Here is a 21,110-nt window from a genome sequence, read left to right on the forward strand (position 1 = left end):
GAGACGTGGGGGAACGCTAGGTGGAAGGAAATTTGTGGCTCCTCTCAGATTCCAGAACTTTTTGCCACAGAAATGTGATGAACATGTGTTTTTTTAGGCAAATTTTGAGGTTTGCAAGGGATTCTGGGTCACAGAACCTGGCCCGAGCCACACAAGTCACCCCATCTTGGATTCCCCTAGGTGTCTAGTTTTCAGAAATGCACAGGTTTGGTAGGTTTCCCTAGGTGCCGGCTGAGCTACAGGCCAAAATCTACAGGTAGGCACTTTGCAAAAAACACCTCTGTTTTCTTTCAAAAATTTGGATGTGTCCACGTTGCGCTTTGGGGCGTTTCGTGTCGCGGGCGCTAGGCCTAACCACACAAGTGAGGTATCATTTTTATCGGGAGACTTGGAGGAATGCTGCGTGGAAGGAAATTTGTGGCTCCTCTCAGATTCCAGAACTTTCTGCCACAGAAATGTGAGGAACATGTGTTTTTTTAGCCAAATTTTGAGGTTTGCAAAGGATTCTGGGTAACAGAACCTGGTCCGAGCCACACAAGTCACCCCATCTTGGATTCCCCTAGGTCTCTAGTTTTCAGAAATGCACAGGTTTGGTAGTTTTCCCTAGGTGCCGGCTGAGCTACAGGCCAAAATCTACAGGTAGGCACTTTCCAAAAAACACCTCTGTTTTCTTTCAAAAATTTGGATGTGTCCACGTTGCGCTTTGGGGCGTTTCCTGTCGCAGACGCTAGGACTACCCACACAAGTGAGGTATCATTTTTATCGGGAGACGTGGGGGAACGCTGGGTGGAAGGAAATTTGCGGCTCCTCTCAGATTCCAGAACTTTCTGCCACAGAAATGTGAGGAACATGTGTTTTTTAGCCAAATTTTGAAGTTTGCAAAGTATTCTGGGTCTCAGAACCTGGTCCGAGCCGCACAAGTCACCCCATCTTCGACTCACCTAGGTCTCTAGTTTTCAGAAATGCACAGGTTTGGTAGTTTTCCCTAGGTGCCGGCTGAGCTACAGGCCAAAATCTACAGGCAGGCACTTTGCAAAAAAACACCTCTGTTTTCTTAAAAAAATGTGGATGTGTCCACGTTGCGCTTTGGGGCGTTTCCTGTCGTGGGCGCTAGGCCTACCCACACAAGTGAGGTATAATTTTTATCGGGAGACGTGGGGGAACGCTAGGTGGAAGGAAATTTGTGGCTCCTCTCAGATTCCAGAACTTTTTGCCACAGAAATGTGACGAACATGTGTTTTTTAGCCAAATTTTGAGGTTTGCAAAGGATTCTAGGTCACAGAACCTGGCCCGAGCCACACGAGTCACCCCATCTTGGATTCCCCTAGGTCTCTAGTTTTCAGAAATGCACAGGTTTGGTAGGTTTCCCTAGGCGCCGGCTGAGCTACAGGCCAAAATCTACAGGTAGGCACTTTGCAAAAAACACCTCTGTTTTCTTTAAAACATTTGGATGTGTCCACGTTGCGCTTTGGGGCGTTTCCTGTCGCGGGCGCTAGGCTTACCCACACAAGTGAGGTATCATTTTTATCGGGAGACTTGGGGGAATGCTGGGTGGAAGGAAATTTGTGGCTCCTCTCAGATTCCAGAACTTTCTGCCACAGAAATGTGAGGAACATGTGTTTTTTTAGCCAAATTTTGAGGTTTGCAAAGGATTCTGGCTAACAGAACCTGGTCCGAGCCACACAAGTCACCCCATCTTCGATTCACCTAGGTCTCTAGTTTTCAGAAATGCACAGGTTTGGTAGGTTTCCCTAGGTGCCGGCTGAGCTACAGGCCAAAATCTACAGGTAGGCACTTTGCAAAAAACACCTCTGTTTTCTTTAAAAAATGTGGATGTGTCCACGTTGAGCTTTGGGGCGTTTCCTGTCGCGGGCGCTAGGCCTACCCACACAAGTGAGGTATCATTTTTATCTGGAGACTTGGGGGAACGCTGGGTGGAAGGAAATTTGTGGCTCCTCTCAGATTCCAGAACTTTCTGCCACAGAAATGTGAGGAACATGTGTTTTTTTAGCCAAATTTTGAGATTTGCAAAGGATTCTGGGTAACAGAACCTGGTCCGAGCCACACAAGTCACCCCATCTTGGATTCCCCTAGGTCTCTAGTTTTCAGAAATGCACAGGTTTGGTAGTTTTCCGTAGGTGCCAGCTGAGCTACAGGCCAAAATCTACAGGTAGGCACTTTGCAAAAAACACCTCTGTTTTCTTTGAAAAATGTGGATGTGTCCACGTTGCGCTTTAGGGAGTTTCCTGTCGCAGGCGCTAGGCCTATCCACACAAGTGAGGTATCATTTTTATCAGGAGACTTGGAGGAATGCTGCGTGGAAGGAAATTTGTGGCTCCTCTCAGATTCCAGAACTTTCTGCCACAGAAATGTGACGAACATGTGTTTTTTTAGCCACATTTTGAGGTTTGCAAAGGATTCTGGGTAATAGAACCTGGTCAGAGCCACACAAGTCACCCCATCTTGGATTCTCCTAGGTCTCTAGTTTTCAGAAATGCACAGGTTTGGTAGGTTTCCCTAGGTGGCGGCTGAGCTACAGGCCAAAATCTACAGGTAGGCACTTTGCAAAAAACACCTCTGTTTTCTTTCAAAAATTTTGATGTGTCCACGTTGCGCTTTGGGGCGTTTCCTGTCGCGGACGCTAGGACTACCCACACAAGTGAGGTATCATTTTTATCGGGAGACGTGGGGGAACGCTGGGTGGAAGGAAATTTGTGGTCCTCTCAGATTCCAGAACTTTCTGCCACAGAAATGTGAGGAACATGTGTTTTTTAGCCAAATTTTGAAGTTTGCAAAGTATTTTGGGTCACAGAACCTGGTCCGAGCCACACAAGTCACCCCATCTTCGACTCACCTAGGTCTCTAGTTTTCAGAAATGCACAGGTTTGGTAGTTTTCCCTAGGTGCCGGCTGAGCTACAGGCCAAAATCTACAGGCAGGCACTTTGCAAAAAACACCTCTGTTTTCTTTAAAAAATTTGGATGTGTCCACGTTGCGCTTTGGGGCGTTTCCTGTCGTGGGCGCTAGGCCTACCCACACAAGTGAGGTATCATTTTTATCGGGAGACGTGGGGGAACGCTAGGTGGAAGGAAATTTGTGGCTCCTCTCAGATTCCAGAACTTTTTGCCACAGAAATGTGACGAACATGTGTTTTTTAGCCAAATGTTGAGGTTTGCAAAGGATTCTAGGTCACAGAACCTGGCCTAAGCCACACAAGTCACCCTATCTTGGATTCCCCTAGGTGTCTAGTTTTCAGAAATGCACAGGTTTGGTAGGTTTCCCTAGGTGCCGGCTGAGCTACAGGCCAAAATCTACAGGTAGGCACTTTGCAAAAAACACCTCTGTTTTCTTTAAAAAATGTGGATGTGTCCACGTTGAGCTTTGGGGCGTTTCCTGTCGCGGGCGCTAGGCTTACCCACACAAGTGAGGTATAATTTTTATCGGGAGACTTGGGGGAATGCTGGGTGGAAGGAAATTTGTGGCTCCTCTCAGATTCCAGAACTTTCTGCCACAGAAATGTGAGGAACATGTGTTTTTTTAGCCAAATTTTGAGGTTTGCAAAGGATTCTGGGTAACAGAACCTGGTCCGAGCCACACAAGTCACCCCATCTTGGATTCCCCTAGGTCTCTAGTTTTCACAAATGCACAGGTTTGGTAGGTTTCCCTAGTTGCCGGCTGAGCTACAGGCCAAAATCTACAGGTAGGCACTTTGCGAAAAACACCTCTGTTTTCTTTCAAAAATGTGGATGTGTCCACGTTGCGCTTTGGGGCGTTTCCTGTCGCGGGCACTAAGCCTACCCACACAAGTGAGGTATCATTTTTATCGGGAGACTTGGGGGAACACTGGGTGGAAGGAAATTTGTGGCTCCTCTCAGATTCCAGAACTTTCTGCCACAGAAATGTGAGGAACATGTGTTTTTTTAGCCAAATTTTGAGGTTTGCAAAGGATTCTGGGTCACAAAACCTGGTCGGAGCCACACAAGTCACCGAATCTTGGATTCCCCTAGGTCTCTAGTTTTCAGAAATGCACAGGTTTGGTAGGTTTCCCTAGGTGCCGGCTGAGCTACAGGCCAAAATCTACAGGCAGGCACCTTGCAAAAAACACCTCTGTTTTCTTTAAAAAATGTGGATGTGTCCACGTTGCGCTTTGGGGCGTTTCCTGTCGTAGGCGCTAGGCCTACCCACACAAGTGAGGTATCATTTTTTTCGGGAGACGTGGGGGAACGCTAGATGGAAGGAAATTTGTGGCTCCTCTCAGATTCCAGAACTTTTTGCCACAGAAATGTGATGAACATGTGTTTTTTAGGCAAATTTTGAGGTTTGCAAAGGATTCTGGGTCACAGAACCTGGCCCGAGCCACACAAGTCACCCCATCTTGGATTCCCCTAGGTGTCTAGTTTTCAGAAATGCACAGGTTTGGTAGGTTTCCCTAGGTGCCGGCTGAGCTACAGGCCAAAATCTACAGGTAGGCACTTTGCAAAAAACACCTCTGTTTTCTTTCAAAAATTTGGATGTGTCCACGTTGCGCTTTGGGGCGTTTCGTGTCGCGGGCGCTAGGCCTAACCACACAAGTGAGGTATCATTTTTATCGGGAGACTTGGAGGAATGCTGCGTGGAAGGAAATTTGTGGCTCCTCTCAGATTCCAGAACTTTCTGCCACAGAAATGTGAGGAACATGTGTTTTTTTAGCCAAATTTTGAGGTTTGCAAAGGATTCTGGGTAACAGAACCTGGTCCGAGCCACACAAGTCACCCCATCTTGGATTCCCCTAGGTCTCTAGTTTTCAGAAATGCACAGGTTTGGTAGTTTTCCCTAGGTGCCGGCTGAGCTACAGGCCAAAATCTACAGGTAGGCACTTTCCAAAAAACACCTCTGTTTTCTTTAAAAAATGTGGATGTGTCCACGTTGCGCTTTGGGGTGTTTCCTGTCGCAGACGCTAGGACTACCCACACAAGTGAGATATCATTTTTATCGGGAGACGTGGGGGAACGCTGGGTGGAAGGAAATTTGTGGCTCCTCTCAGATTCCAGAACTTTCTGCCACAGAAATGTGAGGAACATGTGTTTTTTAGCCAAATTTTGAAGTTTGCAAAGTATTCTGGGTCTCAGAACCTGGTCCGAGGCGCACAAGTCACCCCATCTTCGACTCACCTAGGTCTCTAGTTTTCAGAAATGCACAGGTTTGGTAGTTTTCCCTAGGTGCCGGCTGAGCTACAGGCCAAAATCTACAGGCAGGCACTTTGCAAAAAACACCTCTGTTTTCTTAAAAAAATGTGGATGTGTCCACGTTGCGCTTTGGGGCGTTTCCTGTCGTGGGCGCTAGGCCTACCCACACAAGTGAGGTATAATTTTTATCGGGAGACGTGGGGGAACGCTAGGTGGAAGGAAATTTGTGGCTCCTCTCAGATTCCAGAACTTTTTGCCACAGAAATGTGACGAACATGTGTTTTTTAGCCAAATTTTGAGGTTTGCAAAGGATTCTAGGTCACAGAACCTGGCCCGAGCCACACAAGTCACCCCATCTTGGATTCCCCTAGGTCTCTAGTTTTCAGAAATGCACAGGTTTGGTAGGTTTCCCTAGGCGCCGGCTGAGCTACAGGCCAAAATCTACAGGTAGGCACTTTGCAAAAAACACCTCTGTTTTCTTTAAAACATTTGGATGTGTCCACGTTGCGCTTTGGGGCGTTTCCTGTCGCGGGCGCTAGGCTTACCCACACAAGTGAGGTATCATTTTTATCGGGAGACTTGGGGGAATGCTGGGTGGAAGGAAATTTGTGGCTCCTCTCAGATTCCAGAACTTTCTGCCACAGAAATGTGAGGAACATGTGTTTTTTTAGCCTAATTTTGAGGTTTGCAAAGGATTCTGGGTAACAGAACCTGGTCCGAGCCACACAAGTCACCCCATCTTGGATTCCCCTAGGTCTCTAGTTTTCAGAAATGCACAGGTTTGGTAGTTTTCCCTAGGTGCCAGCTGAGCTACAGGCCAAAATCTACAGGTAGGCACTTTGCAAAAAACACCTCTGTTTTCTTTGAAAAATGTGGATGTGTCCACGTTGCGCTTTAGGGAGTTTCCTGTCGCGGGCGCTAGGCCTATCCACACAAGTGAGGTATCATTTTTATCAGGAGACTTGGAGGAATGCTGCGTGGAAGGAAATTTGTGGCTCCTCTCAGATTCCAGAACTTTCTGCCACAGAAATGTGACGAACATGTGTTTTTTTAGCCAAATTTTGAGGTTTGCAAAGGATTCTGGGTAATAGAACCTGGTCAGAGCCACACAAGTCACCCCATCTTGGATTCCCCTAGGTCTCTAGTTTTCAGAAATGCACAGGTTTGGTAGGTTTCCCTAGGTGGCGGCTGAGCTACAGGCCAAAATCTACAGGTAGGCACTTTGCAAAAAACACCTCTGTTTTCTTTCAAAAATTTTGATGTGTCCACGTTGCGCTTTGGGGCGTTTCCTGTCGCGGACTCTAGGACTACCCACACAAGTGAGGTATCATTTTTATCGGGAGACGTGGGGGAACGCTGGGTGGAAGGAAATTTGTGGTCCTCTCAGATTCCAGAACTTTCTGCCACAGAAATGTGAGGAACATGTGTTTTTTAGCCAAATTTTGAAGTTTGCAAAGTATTTTGGGTCAGAGAACCTGGTCCGAGCCACACAAGTCACCCCATCTTCGACTCACCTAGGTCTCTAGTTTTCAGAAATGCACAGGTTTGGTAGTTTTCCCTAGGTGCCGGCTGAGCTACAGGCCAAAATCTACAGGCAGGCACTTTGCAAAAAACACCTCTGTTTTCTTTAAAAAATTTGGATGTGTCCACGTTGCGCTTTGGGGCGTTTCCTGTCGTGGGCGCTAGGCCTACCCACACAAGTGAGGTATCATTTTTATCGGGAGACGTGGGGGAACGCTAGGTGGAAGGAAATTTGTGGCTCCTCTCAGATTCCAGAACTTTTTGCCACAGAAATGTGACGAACATGTGTTTTTTAGCCAAATTTTGAGGTTTGCAAAGGATTCTAGGTCACAGAACCTGGCCTAAGCCACACAAGTCACCCTATCTTGGATTCCCCTAGGTGTCTAGTTTTCAGAAATGCACAGGTTTGGTAGGTTTCCCTAGGTGCCGGCTGAGCTACAGGCCAAAATCTACAGGTAGGCACTTTGCAAAAAACACCTCTGTTTTCTTTAAAAAATGTGGATGTGTCCACGTTGAGCTTTGGGGCGTTTCCTGTCGCGGGCGCTAGGCTTACCCACACAAGTGAGGTATAATTTTTATCGGGAGACTTGGGGGAATGCTGGGTGGAAGGAAATTTGTGGCTCCTCTCAGATTCCAGAACTTTCTGCCACAGAAATGTGAGGAACATGTGTTTTTTTAGCCAAATTTTGAGGTTTGCAAAGGATTCTGGGTAACAGAACCTGGTCCGAGCCACACAAGTCACCCCATCTTGGATTCCCCTAGGTCTCTAGTTTTCAGAAATGCACAGGTTTGGTAGTTTTCCCTAGGTGCCGGCTGAGCTACAGGCCAAAATCTACAGGCAGGCACTTTGCAAAAAACACCTCTGTTTTCTTTAAAAAATTTGGATGTGTCCACGTTGCGCTTTGGGGCGTTTCCTGTCGTGGGCACTAGGCCTACTCACACAAGTGAGGTATCATTTTTATCGGGAGACGTGGGGGAACGCTGGGTGGAAGGAAATTTGTGGCTCCTCTCAGATTCCAGAACTTTTTGCCACAGAAATGTGACAAACATGTGTTTTTTAGCCAAATTTTGAGGTGTGCAAAGGATTCTGGGTCACAGAACCTGGTCCGAGCCACACAAGTCACCCCATCTTGGATTCCCCTAGGTCTCTAGTTTTCAGAAATGCACAGGTTTGGTAGGTTTCCCTAGGTGCCGGCTGAGCTACAAGCCAAAATCTACAGGCAGGCACTTTGCAAAAAACACCTCTGTTTTCTTTAAAAAATGTGGATGTGTCCACGTTGCGCTTTGGGGTGTTTCCTGTCGTAGGCGCTAGGCCTACCCACACAAGTGAGGTATCATTTTTTTCGGGAGACGTGGGGGAACGCTAGATGGAAGGAAATTTGTGGCTCCTCTCAGATTCCAGAACTTTTTGCCACAGAAATGTGATGAACATGTGTTTTTTAGGCAAATTTTGAGGTTTGCAAAGGATTCTGGGTCACAGAAACTGGCCCGAGCCACACACGTCACCCCATCTTGGGTTCCCCTAGGTGTCTAGTTTTCAGAAATGCACAGGTTTGGTAGGTTTCCCTAGGTGCCGGCTGAGCTACAGGCCAAAATCTACAGGTAGGCACTTTGCAAAAAACACCTCTGTTTTCTTTCAAAAATTTTGATGTGTCCACGTTGCGCTTTGGGGCGTTTCCTGTCGCGGACGCTAGGACTACCCACACAAGTGAGGTATCATTTTTATCGGGAGACGTGGGGGAACGCTGGGTGGAAGGAAATTTGTGGTCCTCTCAGATTCCAGAACTTTCTGCCACAGAAATGTGAGGAACATGTGTTTTTTAGCCAAATTTGGAAGTTTGCAAAGTATTTTGGGTCACAGAACCTGGTCCGAGCCACACAAGTCACCCCATCTTCGACTCACCTAGGTCTCTAGTTTTCAGAAATGCACAGGTTTGGTAGTTTTCCCTAGGTGCCGGCTGAGCTACAGGCCAAAATCTACAGGCAGGCACTTTGCAAAAAACACCTCTGTTTTCTTTAAAAAATTTGGATGTGTCCACGTTGCGCTTTGGGGCGTTTCCTGTCGTGGGCGCTAGGCCTACCCACACAAGTGAGGTATCATTTTTATCGGGAGACGTGGGGGAACGCTAGGTGGAAGGAAATTTGTGGCTCCTCTCAGATTCCAGAACTTTTTGCCACAGAAATGTGACGAACATGTGTTTTTTAGCCAAATTTTGAGGTTTGCAAAGGATTCTAGGTCACAGAACCTGGCCTAAGCCACACAAGTCACCCTATCTTGGATTCCCCTAGGTGTCTAGTTTTCAGAAATGCACAGGTTTGGTAGGTTTCCCTAGGTGCCGGCTGAGCTACAGGCCAAAATCTACAGGTAGGCACTTTGCAAAAAACACCTCTGTTTTCTTTAAAAAATGTGGATGTGTCCACGTTGAGCTTTGGGGCGTTTCCTGTCGCGGGCGCTAGGCTTACCCACACAAGTGAGGTATCATTTTTATCGGGAGACTTGGGGGAATGCTGGGTGGAAGGAAATTTGTGGCTCCTCTCAGATTCCAGAACTTTCTGCCACAGAAATGTGAGGAACATGTGTTTTTTTAGCCAAATTTTGAGGTTTGCAAAGGATTCTGGGTAACAGAACCTGGTCCGAGCCACACAAGTCACCCCATCTTGGATTCCCCTAGGTCTCTAGTTTTCACAAATGCACAGGTTTGGTAGGTTTCCCTAGGTGCCGGCTGAGCTACAGGCCAAAATCTACAGGCAGGCACTTTGCAAAAAACACCTCTGTTTTCTTTCAAAAATTTGGATGTGTCCACGTTGCGCTTTGGGGCGTTTCCTGTCGTGGGCACTAGGCCTACTCACACAAGTGAGGTATCATTTTTATCAGGAGACGTGGGGGAACGCTGGGTGGAAGGAAATTTGTGGCTCCTCTCAGATTCCAGAACTTTTTGCCACAGAAATGTGACAAACATGTGTTTTTTAGCCAAATTTTGAGGTGTGCAAAGGATTCTGGGTCACAGAACCTGGTCCGAGCCACACAAGTCACCCCATCTTGGATTCCCCTAGGTCTCTAGTTTTCAGAAATGCACAGGTTTGGTAGGTTTCCCTAGGTGGCGGCTGAGCTACAGGCCAAAATCTACAGCTAGGCACTTTGCAAAAAACACCTCTGTTTTCTTTAAAAAATTTGGATGTGTCCACGTTGCGCTTTGGGGCGTTTCCTGTCGCGGGCGCTAGGCCTACCCACACAAGTGAGGTATCATTTTTATCGGGAGACTTGGGGGAATGCTGGGTGGAAGGAAATTTGTGGCTCCTCTCAGATTCCAGAACTTTCTGCCACAGAAATGTGAGGAACATGTGTTTTTTTAGCCAAATTTTGAGGTTTGCAAAGGATTCTGGCTAACAGAACCTGGTCCGAGCCACACAAGTCACCCCATCTTGGATTCCCCTAGGTCTCTAGTTTTCAGAAATGCACAGGTTTGGTAGTTTTCCCTAGGTGCCGGCTGAGCTACAGGCCAAAATCTACAGGCAGGCACTTTGCAAAAAACACCTCTGTTTTCTTCAAAAAATGTGGATGTGTCCACGTTGCGCTTTGGGGCGTTTCCTGTCGTAGGCGCTAGGCCTACCCACACAAGTGAGGTATCATTTTTTTCGGGAGACGTGGGGGAACGCTAGATGGAAGGAAATTTGTGGCTCCTCTCAGATTCCAGAACTTTTTGCCACAGAAATGTGATGAACATGTGTTTTTTAGGCAAATTTTGAGGTTTGCAAAGGATTCTGGGTCACAGAACCTGGCCCGAGCCACACAAGTCACCCCATCTTCGACTCACCTAGGTCTCTAGTTTTCAGAAATGCACAGGTTTGGTAGTTTTCCCTAGGTGCCGGCTGAGCTACAGGCCAAAATCTACAGGCAGGCACTTTGCAAAAAACACCTCTGTTTTCTTTAAAAAATTTGGATGTGTCCACGTTGCGCTTTGGGGCGTTTCCTGTCGTGGGCGCTAGGCCTACCCACACAAGTGAGGTATCATTTTTATCGGGAGACGTGGGGGAACGCTAGGTGGAAGGAAATTTGTGGCTCCTCTCAGATTCCAGAACTTTTTGCCACAGAAATGTGATGAACATGTGTTTTTTAGGCAAATTTTGAGGTTTGCAAGGGATTCTGGGTCACAGAACCTGGCCCGAGCCACACAAGTCACCCCATCTTGGATTCCCCTAGGTGTCTAGTTTTCAGAAATGCACAGGTTTGGTAGGTTTCCCTAGGTGCCGGCTGAGCTACAGGCCAAAATCTACAGGTAGGCACTTTGCAAAAAACACCTCTGTTTTCTTTCAAAAATTTGGATGTGTCCACGTTGCGCTTTGGGGCGTTTCGTGTCGCGGGCGCTAGGCCTAACCACACAAGTGAGGTATCATTTTTATCGGGAGACTTGGAGGAATGCTGCGTGGAAGGAAATTTGTGGCTCCTCTCAGATTCCAGAACTTTCTGCCACAGAAATGTGAGGAACATGTGTTTTTTTAGCCAAATTTTGAGGTTTGCAAAGGATTCTGGGTAACAGAACCTGGTCCGAGCCACACAAGTCACCCCATCTTGGATTCCCCTAGGTCTCTAGTTTTCAGAAATGCACAGGTTTGGTAGTTTTCCCTAGGTGCCGGCTGAGCTACAGGCCAAAATCTACAGGTAGGCACTTTCCAAAAAACACCTCTGTTTTCTTTCAAAAATTTGGATGTGTCCACGTTGCGCTTTGGGGCGTTTCCTGTCGCAGACGCTAGGACTACCCACACAAGTGAGGTATCATTTTTATCGGGAGACGTGGGGGAACGCTGGGTGGAAGGAAATTTGCGGCTCCTCTCAGATTCCAGAACTTTCTGCCACAGAAATGTGAGGAACATGTGTTTTTTAGCCAAATTTTGAAGTTTGCAAAGTATTCTGGGTCTCAGAACCTGGTCCGAGCCGCACAAGTCACCCCATCTTCGACTCACCTAGGTCTCTAGTTTTCAGAAATGCACAGGTTTGGTAGTTTTCCCTAGGTGCCGGCTGAGCTACAGGCCAAAATCTACAGGCAGGCACTTTGCAAAAAAACACCTCTGTTTTCTTAAAAAAATGTGGATGTGTCCACGTTGCGCTTTGGGGCGTTTCCTGTCGTGGGCGCTAGGCCTACCCACACAAGTGAGGTATAATTTTTATCGGGAGACGTGGGGGAACGCTAGGTGGAAGGAAATTTGTGGCTCCTCTCAGATTCCAGAACTTTTTGCCACAGAAATGTGACGAACATGTGTTTTTTAGCCAAATTTTGAGGTTTGCAAAGGATTCTAGGTCACAGAACCTGGCCCGAGCCACACGAGTCACCCCATCTTGGATTCCCCTAGGTCTCTAGTTTTCAGAAATGCACAGGTTTGGTAGGTTTCCCTAGGCGCCGGCTGAGCTACAGGCCAAAATCTACAGGTAGGCACTTTGCAAAAAACACCTCTGTTTTCTTTAAAACATTTGGATGTGTCCACGTTGCGCTTTGGGGCGTTTCCTGTCGCGGGCGCTAGGCTTACCCACACAAGTGAGGTATCATTTTTATCGGGAGACTTGGGGGAATGCTGGGTGGAAGGAAATTTGTGGCTCCTCTCAGATTCCAGAACTTTCTGCCACAGAAATGTGAGGAACATGTGTTTTTTTAGCCAAATTTTGAGGTTTGCAAAGGATTCTGGCTAACAGAACCTGGTCCGAGCCACACAAGTCACCCCATCTTCGATTCACCTAGGTCTCTAGTTTTCAGAAATGCACAGGTTTGGTAGGTTTCCCTAGGTGCCGGCTGAGCTACAGGCCAAAATCTACAGGTAGGCACTTTGCAAAAAACACCTCTGTTTTCTTTAAAAAATGTGGATGTGTCCACGTTGAGCTTTGGGGCGTTTCCTGTCGCGGGCGCTAGGCCTACCCACACAAGTGAGGTATCATTTTTATCTGGAGACTTGGGGGAACGCTGGGTGGAAGGAAATTTGTGGCTCCTCTCAGATTCCAGAACTTTCTGCCACAGAAATGTGAGGAACATGTGTTTTTTTAGCCAAATTTTGAGGTTTGCAAAGGATTCTGGGTAACAGAACCTGGTCCGAGCCACACAAGTCACCCCATCTTGGATTCCCCTAGGTCTCTAGTTTTCAGAAATGCACAGGTTTGGTAGTTTTCCGTAGGTGCCAGCTGAGCTACAGGCCAAAATCTACAGGTAGGCACTTTGCAAAAAACACCTCTGTTTTCTTTGAAAAATGTGGATGTGTCCACGTTGCGCTTTAGGGAGTTTCCTGTCGCAGGCGCTAGGCCTATCCACACAAGTGAGGTATCATTTTTATCAGGAGACTTGGAGGAATGCTGCGTGGAAGGAAATTTGTGGCTCCTCTCAGATTCCAGAACTTTCTGCCACAGAAATGTGACGAACATGTGTTTTTTTAGCCACATTTTGAGGTTTGCAAAGGATTCTGGGTAATAGAACCTGGTCAGAGCCACACAAGTCACCCCATCTTGGATTCTCCTAGGTCTCTAGTTTTCAGAAATGCACAGGTTTGGTAGGTTTCCCTAGGTGGCGGCTGAGCTACAGGCCAAAATCTACAGGTAGGCACTTTGCAAAAAACACCTCTGTTTTCTTTCAAAAATTTTGATGTGTCCACGTTGCGCTTTGGGGCGTTTCCTGTCGCGGACGCTAGGACTACCCACACAAGTGAGGTATCATTTTTATCGGGAGACGTGGGGGAACGCTGGGTGGAAGGAAATTTGTGGTCCTCTCAGATTCCAGAACTTTCTGCCACAGAAATGTGAGGAACATGTGTTTTTTAGCCAAATTTTGAAGTTTGCAAAGTATTTTGGGTCACAGAACCTGGTCCGAGCCACACAAGTCACCCCATCTTCGACTCACCTAGGTCTCTAGTTTTCAGAAATGCACAGGTTTGGTAGTTTTCCCTAGGTGCCGGCTGAGCTACAGGCCAAAATCTACAGGCAGGCACTTTGCAAAAAACACCTCTGTTTTCTTTAAAAAATTTGGATGTGTCCACGTTGCGCTTTGGGGCGTTTCCTGTCGTGGGCGCTAGGCCTACCCACACAAGTGAGGTATCATTTTTATCGGGAGACGTGGGGGAACGCTAGGTGGAAGGAAATTTGTGGCTCCTCTCAGATTCCAGAACTTTTTGCCACAGAAATGTGACGAACATGTGTTTTTTAGCCAAATGTTGAGGTTTGCAAAGGATTCTAGGTCACAGAACCTGGCCTAAGCCACACAAGTCACCCTATCTTGGATTCCCCTAGGTGTCTAGTTTTCAGAAATGCACAGGTTTGGTAGGTTTCCCTAGGTGCCGGCTGAGCTACAGGCCAAAATCTACAGGTAGGCACTTTGCAAAAAACACCTCTGTTTTCTTTAAAAAATGTGGATGTGTCCACGTTGAGCTTTGGGGCGTTTCCTGTCGCGGGCGCTAGGCTTACCCACACAAGTGAGGTATAATTTTTATCGGGAGACTTGGGGGAATGCTGGGTGGAAGGAAATTTGTGGCTCCTCTCAGATTCCAGAACTTTCTGCCACAGAAATGTGAGGAACATGTGTTTTTTTAGCCAAATTTTGAGGTTTGCAAAGGATTCTGGGTAACAGAACCTGGTCCGAGCCACACAAGTCACCCCATCTTGGATTCCCCTAGGTCTCTAGTTTTCACAAATGCACAGGTTTGGTAGGTTTCCCTAGTTGCCGGCTGAGCTACAGGCCAAAATCTACAGGTAGGCACTTTGCGAAAAACACCTCTGTTTTCTTTCAAAAATTTGGATGTGTCCACGTTGCGCTTTGGGGCGTTTCCTGTCGCGGGCACTAAGCCTACCCACACAAGTGAGGTATCATTTTTATCGGGAGACTTGGGGGAACACTGGGTGGAAGGAAATTTGTGGCTCCTCTCAGATTCCAGAACTTTCTGCCACAGAAATGTGAGGAACATGTGTTTTTTTAGCCAAATTTTGAGGTTTGCAAAGGATTCTGGGTCACAAAACCTGGTCGGAGCCACACAAGTCACCGAATCTTGGATTCCCCTAGGTCTCTAGTTTTCAGAAATGCACAGGTTTGGTAGGTTTCCCTAGGTGCCGGCTGAGCTACAGGCCAAAATCTACAGGCAGGCACCTTGCAAAAAACACCTCTGTTTTCTTTAAAAAATGTGGATGTGTCCACGTTGCGCTTTGGGGCGTTTCCTGTCGTAGGCGCTAGGCCTACCCACACAAGTGAGGTATCATTTTTTTCGGGAGACGTGGGGGAACGCTAGATGGAAGGAAATTTGTGGCTCCTCTCAGATTCCAGAACTTTTTGCCACAGAAATGTGATGAACATGTGTTTTTTAGGCAAATTTTGAGGTTTGCAAAGGATTCTGGGTCACAGAACCTGGCCCGAGCCACACAAGTCACCCCATCTTGGATTCCCCTAGGTGTCTAGTTTTCAGAAATGCACAGGTTTGGTAGGTTTCCCTAGGTGCCGGCTGAGCTACAGGCCAAAATCTACAGGTAGGCACTTTGCAAAAAACACCTCTGTTTTCTTTCAAAAATTTGGATGTGTCCACGTTGCGCTTTGGGGCGTTTCGTGTCGCGGGCGCTAGGCCTAACCACACAAGTGAGGTATCATTTTTATCGGGAGACTTGGAGGAATGCTGCGTGGAAGGAAATTTGTGGCTCCTCTCAGATTCCAGAACTTTCTGCCACAGAAATGTGAGGAACATGTGTTTTTTTAGCCAAATTTTGAGGTTTGCAAAGGATTCTGGGTAACAGAACCTGGTCCGAGCCACACAAGTCACCCCATCTTGGATTCCCCTAGGTCTCTAGTTTTCAGAAATGCACAGGTTTGGTAGTTTTCCCTAGGTGCCGGCTGAGCTACAGGCCAAAATCTACAGGTAGGCACTTTCCAAAAAACACCTCTGTTTTCTTTAAAAAATGTGGATGTGTCCACGTTGCGCTTTGGGGTGTTTCCTGTCGCAGACGCTAGGACTACCCACACAAGTGAGATATCATTTTTATCGGGAGACGTGGGGGAACGCTGGGTGGAAGGAAATTTGTGGCTCCTCTCAGATTCCAGAACTTTCTGCCACAGAAATGTGAGGAACATGTGTTTTTTTAGCCAAATTTTGAAGTTTGCAAAGTATTCTGGGTCTCAGAACCTGGTCCGAGGCGCACAAGTCACCCCATCTTCGACTCACCTAGGTCTCTAGTTTTCAGAAATGCACAGGTTTGGTAGTTTTCCCTAGGTGCCGGCTGAGCTACAGGCCAAAATCTACAGGCAGGCACTTTGCAAAAAACACCTCTGTTTTCTTAAAAAAATGTGGATGTGTCCACGTTGCGCTTTGGGGCGTTTCCTGTCGTGGGCGCTAGGCCTACCCACACAAGTGAGGTATAATTTTTATCGGGAGACGTGGGGGAACGCTAGGTGGAAGGAAATTTGTGGCTCCTCTCAGATTCCAGAACTTTTTGCCACAGAAATGTGACGAACATGTGTTTTTTAGCCAAATTTTGAGGTTTGCAAAGGATTCTAGGTCACAGAACCTGGCCCGAGCCACACAAGTCACCCCATCTTGGATTCCCCTAGGTCTCTAGTTTTCAGAAATGCACAGGTTTGGTAGGTTTCCCTAGGCGCCGGCTGAGCTACAGGCCAAAATCTACAGGTAGGCACTTTGCAAAAAACACCTCTGTTTTCTTTAAAACATTTGGATGTGTCCACGTTGCGCTTTGGGGCGTTTCCTGTCGCGGGCGCTAGGCTTACCCACACAAGTGAGGTATCATTTTTATCGGGAGACTTGGGGGAATGCTGGGTGGAAGGAAATTTGTGGCTCCTCTCAGATTCCAGAACTTTCTGCCACAGAAATGTGAGGAACATGTGTTTTTTTAGCCTAATTTTGAGGTTTGCAAAGGATTCTGGGTAACAGAACCTGGTCCGAGCCACACAAGTCACCCCATCTTGGATTCCCCTAGGTCTCTAGTTTTCAGAAATGCACAGGTTTGGTAGTTTTCCCTAGGTGCCAGCTGAGCTACAGGCCAAAATCTACAGGTAGGCACTTTGCAAAAAACACCTCTGTTTTCTTTGAAAAATGTGGATGTGTCCACGTTGCGCTTTAGGGAGTTTCCTGTCGCGGGCGCTAGGCCTATCCACACAAGTGAGGTATCATTTTTATCAGGAGACTTGGAGGAATGCTGCGTGGAAGGAAATTTGTGGCTCCTCTCAGATTCCAGAACTTTCTGCCACAGAAATGTGACGAACATGTGTTTTTTTAGCCAAATTTTGAGGTTTGCAAAGGATTCTGGGTAATAGAACCTGGTCAGAGCCACACAAGTCACCCCATCTTGGATTCCCCTAGGTCTCTAGTTTTCAGAAATGCACAGGTTTGGTAGGTTTCCCTAGGTGGCGGCTGAGCTACAGGCCAAAATCTACAGGTAGGCACTTTGCAAAAAACACCTCTGTTTTCTTTCAAAAATTTTGATGTGTCCACGTTGCGCTTTGGGGCGTTTCCTGTCGCGGACTCTAGGACTACCCACACAAGTGAGGTATCATTTTTATCGGGAGACGTGGGGGAACGCTGGGTGGAAGGAAATTTGTGGTCCTCTCAGATTCCAGAACTTTCTGCCACAGAAATGTGAGGAACATGTGTTTTTTAGCCAAATTTTGAAGTTTGCAAAGTATTTTGGGTCAGAGAACCTGGTCCGAGCCACACAAGTCACCCCATCTTCGACTCACCTAGGTCTCTAGTTTTCAGAAATGCACAGGTTTGGTAGTTTTCCCTAGGTGCCGGCTGAGCTACAGGCCAAAATCTACAGGCAGGCACTTTGCAAAAAACACCTCTGTTTTCTTTAAAAAATTTGGATGTGTCCACGTTGCGCTTTGGGGCGTTTCCTGTCGTGGGCGCTAGGCCTACCCACACAAGTGAGGTATCATTTTTATCGGGAGACGTGGGGGAACGCTAGGTGGAAGGAAATTTGTGGCTCCTCTCAGATTCCAGAACTTTTTGCCACAGAAATGTGACGAACATGTGTTTTTTAGCCAAATTTTGAGGTTTGCAAAGGATTCTAGGTCACAGAACCTGGCCTAAGCCACACAAGTCACCCTATCTTGGATTCCCCTAGGTGTCTAGTTTTCAGAAATGCACAGGTTTGGTAGGTTTCCCTAGGTGCCGGCTGAGCTACAGGCCAAAATCTACAGGTAGGCACTTTGCAAAAAACACCTCTGTTTTCTTTAAAAAATGTGGATGTGTCCACGTTGAGCTTTGGGGCGTTTCCTGTCGCGGGCGCTAGGCTTACCCACACAAGTGAGGTATAATTTTTATCGGGAGACTTGGGGGAATGCTGGGTGGAAGGAAATTTGTGGCTCCTCTCAGATTCCAGAACTTTCTGCCACAGAAATGTGAGGAACATGTGTTTTTTTAGCCAAATTTTGAGGTTTGCAAAGGATTCTGGGTAACAGAACCTGGTCCGAGCCACACAAGTCACCCCATCTAGGATTCCCCTAGGTCTCTAGTTTTCACAAATGCACAGGTTTGGTAGGTTTCCCTAGGTGCCGGCTGAGCTACAGGCCAAAATCTACAGGCAGGCACTTTGCAAAAAACACCTCTGTTTTCTTTAAAAAATTTGGATGTGTCCACGTTGCGCTTTGGGGCGTTTCCTGTCGTGGGCACTAGGCCTACTCACACAAGTGAGGTATCATTTTTATCAGGAGACGTGGGGGAACGCTGGGTGGAAGGAAATTTGTGGCTCCTCTCAGATTCCAGAACTTTTTGCCACAGAAATGTGACAAACATGTGTTTTTTAGCCAAATTTTGAGGTGTGCAAAGGATTCTGGGTCACAGAACCTGGTCCGAGCCACACAAGTCACCCCATCTTGGATTCCCCTAGGTCTCTAGTTTTCAGAAATGCACAGGTTTGGTAGGTTTCCCTAGGTGGCGGCTGAGCTACAGGCCAAAATCTACAGGTAGGCACTTTGCAAAAAACACCTCTGTTTTCTTTAAAAAATTTGGATGTATCCACGTTGCGCTTTGGGGCGTTTCCTGTCGCGGGCGCTAGGCCTACCCACACAAGTGAGGTATCATTTTTATCGGGAGACTTGGGGGAATGCTGGGTGGAAGGAAATTTGTGGCTCCTCTCAGATTCCAGAACTTTCTACCACAGAAATGTGAGGAACATGTGTTTTTTTAGCCAAATTTTGAGGTTTGCAAAGGATTCTGGCTAACAGAACCTGGTCCGAGCCACACAAGTCACCCCATCTTGGATTCCCCTAGGTCTCTAGTTTTCACAAATGCACAGGTTTGGTAGGTTTCCCTAGTTGCCGGCTGAGCTACAGGCCAAAATCTACAGGTAGGCACTTTGCGAAAAACACCTCTGTTTTCTTTCAAAAATTTGGATGTGTCCACGTTGCGCTTTGGGGCGTTTCCTGTCGCGGGCACTAAGCCTACCCACACAAGTGAGGTATCAATTTTATCGGGAGACTTGGGGGAACGCTGGGTGGAAGGAAATTTGTGGCTCCTCTCAGATTCCAGAACTTTCTGCCACAGAAATGTGAGGAACATGTGTTTTTTTAGCCAAATTTTGAGGTTTGCAAAGGATTCTGGGTCACAAAACCTGGTCCGAGCCACACAAGTCACCCCATCTTGGATTCCCCTAGGTCTCTAGTTTTCAGAAATGCACAGGTTTGGTAGGTTTCCCTAGGTGCCGGCTGAGCTACAGGCCAAAATCTACAGGCAGGCACCTTGCAAAAAACACCTCTGTTTTCTTTAAAAAATGTGGATGTGTCCACGTTGCGCTTTGGGGCGTTTCCTGTCGTAGGCGCTAGGCCTACCCACACAAGTGAGGTATCATTTTTTTCGGGAGACGTGGGGGAACGCTAGATGGAAGGAAATTTGTGGCTCCTCTCAGATTCCAGAACTTTTTGCCACAGAAATGTGATGAACATGTGTTTTTTAGGCAAATTTTGAGGTTTGCAAAGGATTCTGGGTCACAGAACCTGGCCCGAGCCACACAAGTCACCCCATCTTGGATTCCCCTAGGTGTCTAGTTTTCAGAAATGCACAGGTTTGGTAGGTTTCCCTAGGTGCCGGCTGAGCTACAGGCCAAAATCTACAGGTAGGCACTTTGCAAAAAACACCTCTGTTTTCTTTCAAAAATTTGGATGTGTCCACGTTGCGCTTTGGGGCGTTTCGTGTCGCGGGCGCTAGGCCTAACCACACAAGTGAGGTATCATTTTTATCGGGAGACTTGGAGGAATGCTGCGTGGAAGGAAATTTGTGGCTCCTCTCAGATTCCAGAACTTTCTGCCACAGAAATGTGAGGAACATGTGTTTTTTTAGCCAAATTTTGAGGTTTGCAAAGGATTCTGGGTAACAGAACCTGGTCCGAGCCACACAAGTCACCCCATCTTGGATTCCCCTAGGTCTCTAGTTTTCAGAAATGCACAGGTTTGGTAGTTTTCCCTAGGTGCCGGCTGAGCTACAGGCCAAAATCTACAGGTAGGCACTTTCCAAAAAACACCTCTGTTTTCTTTAAAAAATGTGGATGTGTCCACGTTGCGCTTTGGGGCGTTTCCTGTCGCAGACGCTAGGACTACCCACACAAGTGAGGTATCATTTTTATCGGGAGACGTGGGGGAACGCTGGGTGGAAGGAAATTTGTGGCTCCTCTCAGATTCCAGAACTTTCTGCCACAGAAATGTGAGGAACATGTGTTTTTTAGCCAAATTTTGAAGTTTGCAAAGTATTCTGGGTCTCAGAACCTGGTCCGAGGCGCACAAGTCACCCCATCTTCGACTCACCTAGGTCTCTAGTTTTCAGAAATGCACAGGTTTGGTAGTTTTCCCTAGGTGCCGGCTGAGCTACAGGCCAAAATCTACAGGCAGGCACTTTGCAAAAAACACCTCTGTTTTCTTAAAAAAATGTGGATGTGTCCACGTTGCGCTTTGGGGCGTTTCCTGTCGTGGGCGCTAGGCCTACCCACACAAGTGAGGTATAATTTTTATCGGGAGACGTGCGGGAACGCTAGGTGGAAGGAAATTTGTGGCTCCTCTCAGATTCCAGAACTTTCTGCCACAGAAATGTGACGAACATGTGTTTTTTAGCCAAATTTTGAGGTTTGCAAAGGATTCTAGGTCACAGAACCTGGCCCGAGCCACACAAGTCACCCCATCTTGGATTCCCCTAGGTCTCTAGTTTTCAGAAATGCACAGGTTTGGTAGGTTTCCATAGGCGCCGGCTGAGCTACAGGCCAAAATCTACAGGTAGGCACTTTGCAAAAAACACCTCTGTTTTCTTTAAAACATTTGGATGTGTCCACGTTGCGCTTTGGGGCGTTTCCTGTCGCGGGCGCTAGGCTTACCCACACAAGTGAGGTATCATTTTTATCGGGAGACTTGGGGGAATGCTGGGTGGAAGGAAATTTGTGGCTCCTCTCAGATTCCAGAACTTTCTGCCACAGAAATGT

Source organism: Pleurodeles waltl, chromosome 2_2, assembly GCF_031143425.1.
Source record: "Pleurodeles waltl isolate 20211129_DDA chromosome 2_2, aPleWal1.hap1.20221129, whole genome shotgun sequence".
Taxonomy (NCBI): domain Eukaryota; kingdom Metazoa; phylum Chordata; class Amphibia; order Caudata; family Salamandridae; genus Pleurodeles; species Pleurodeles waltl.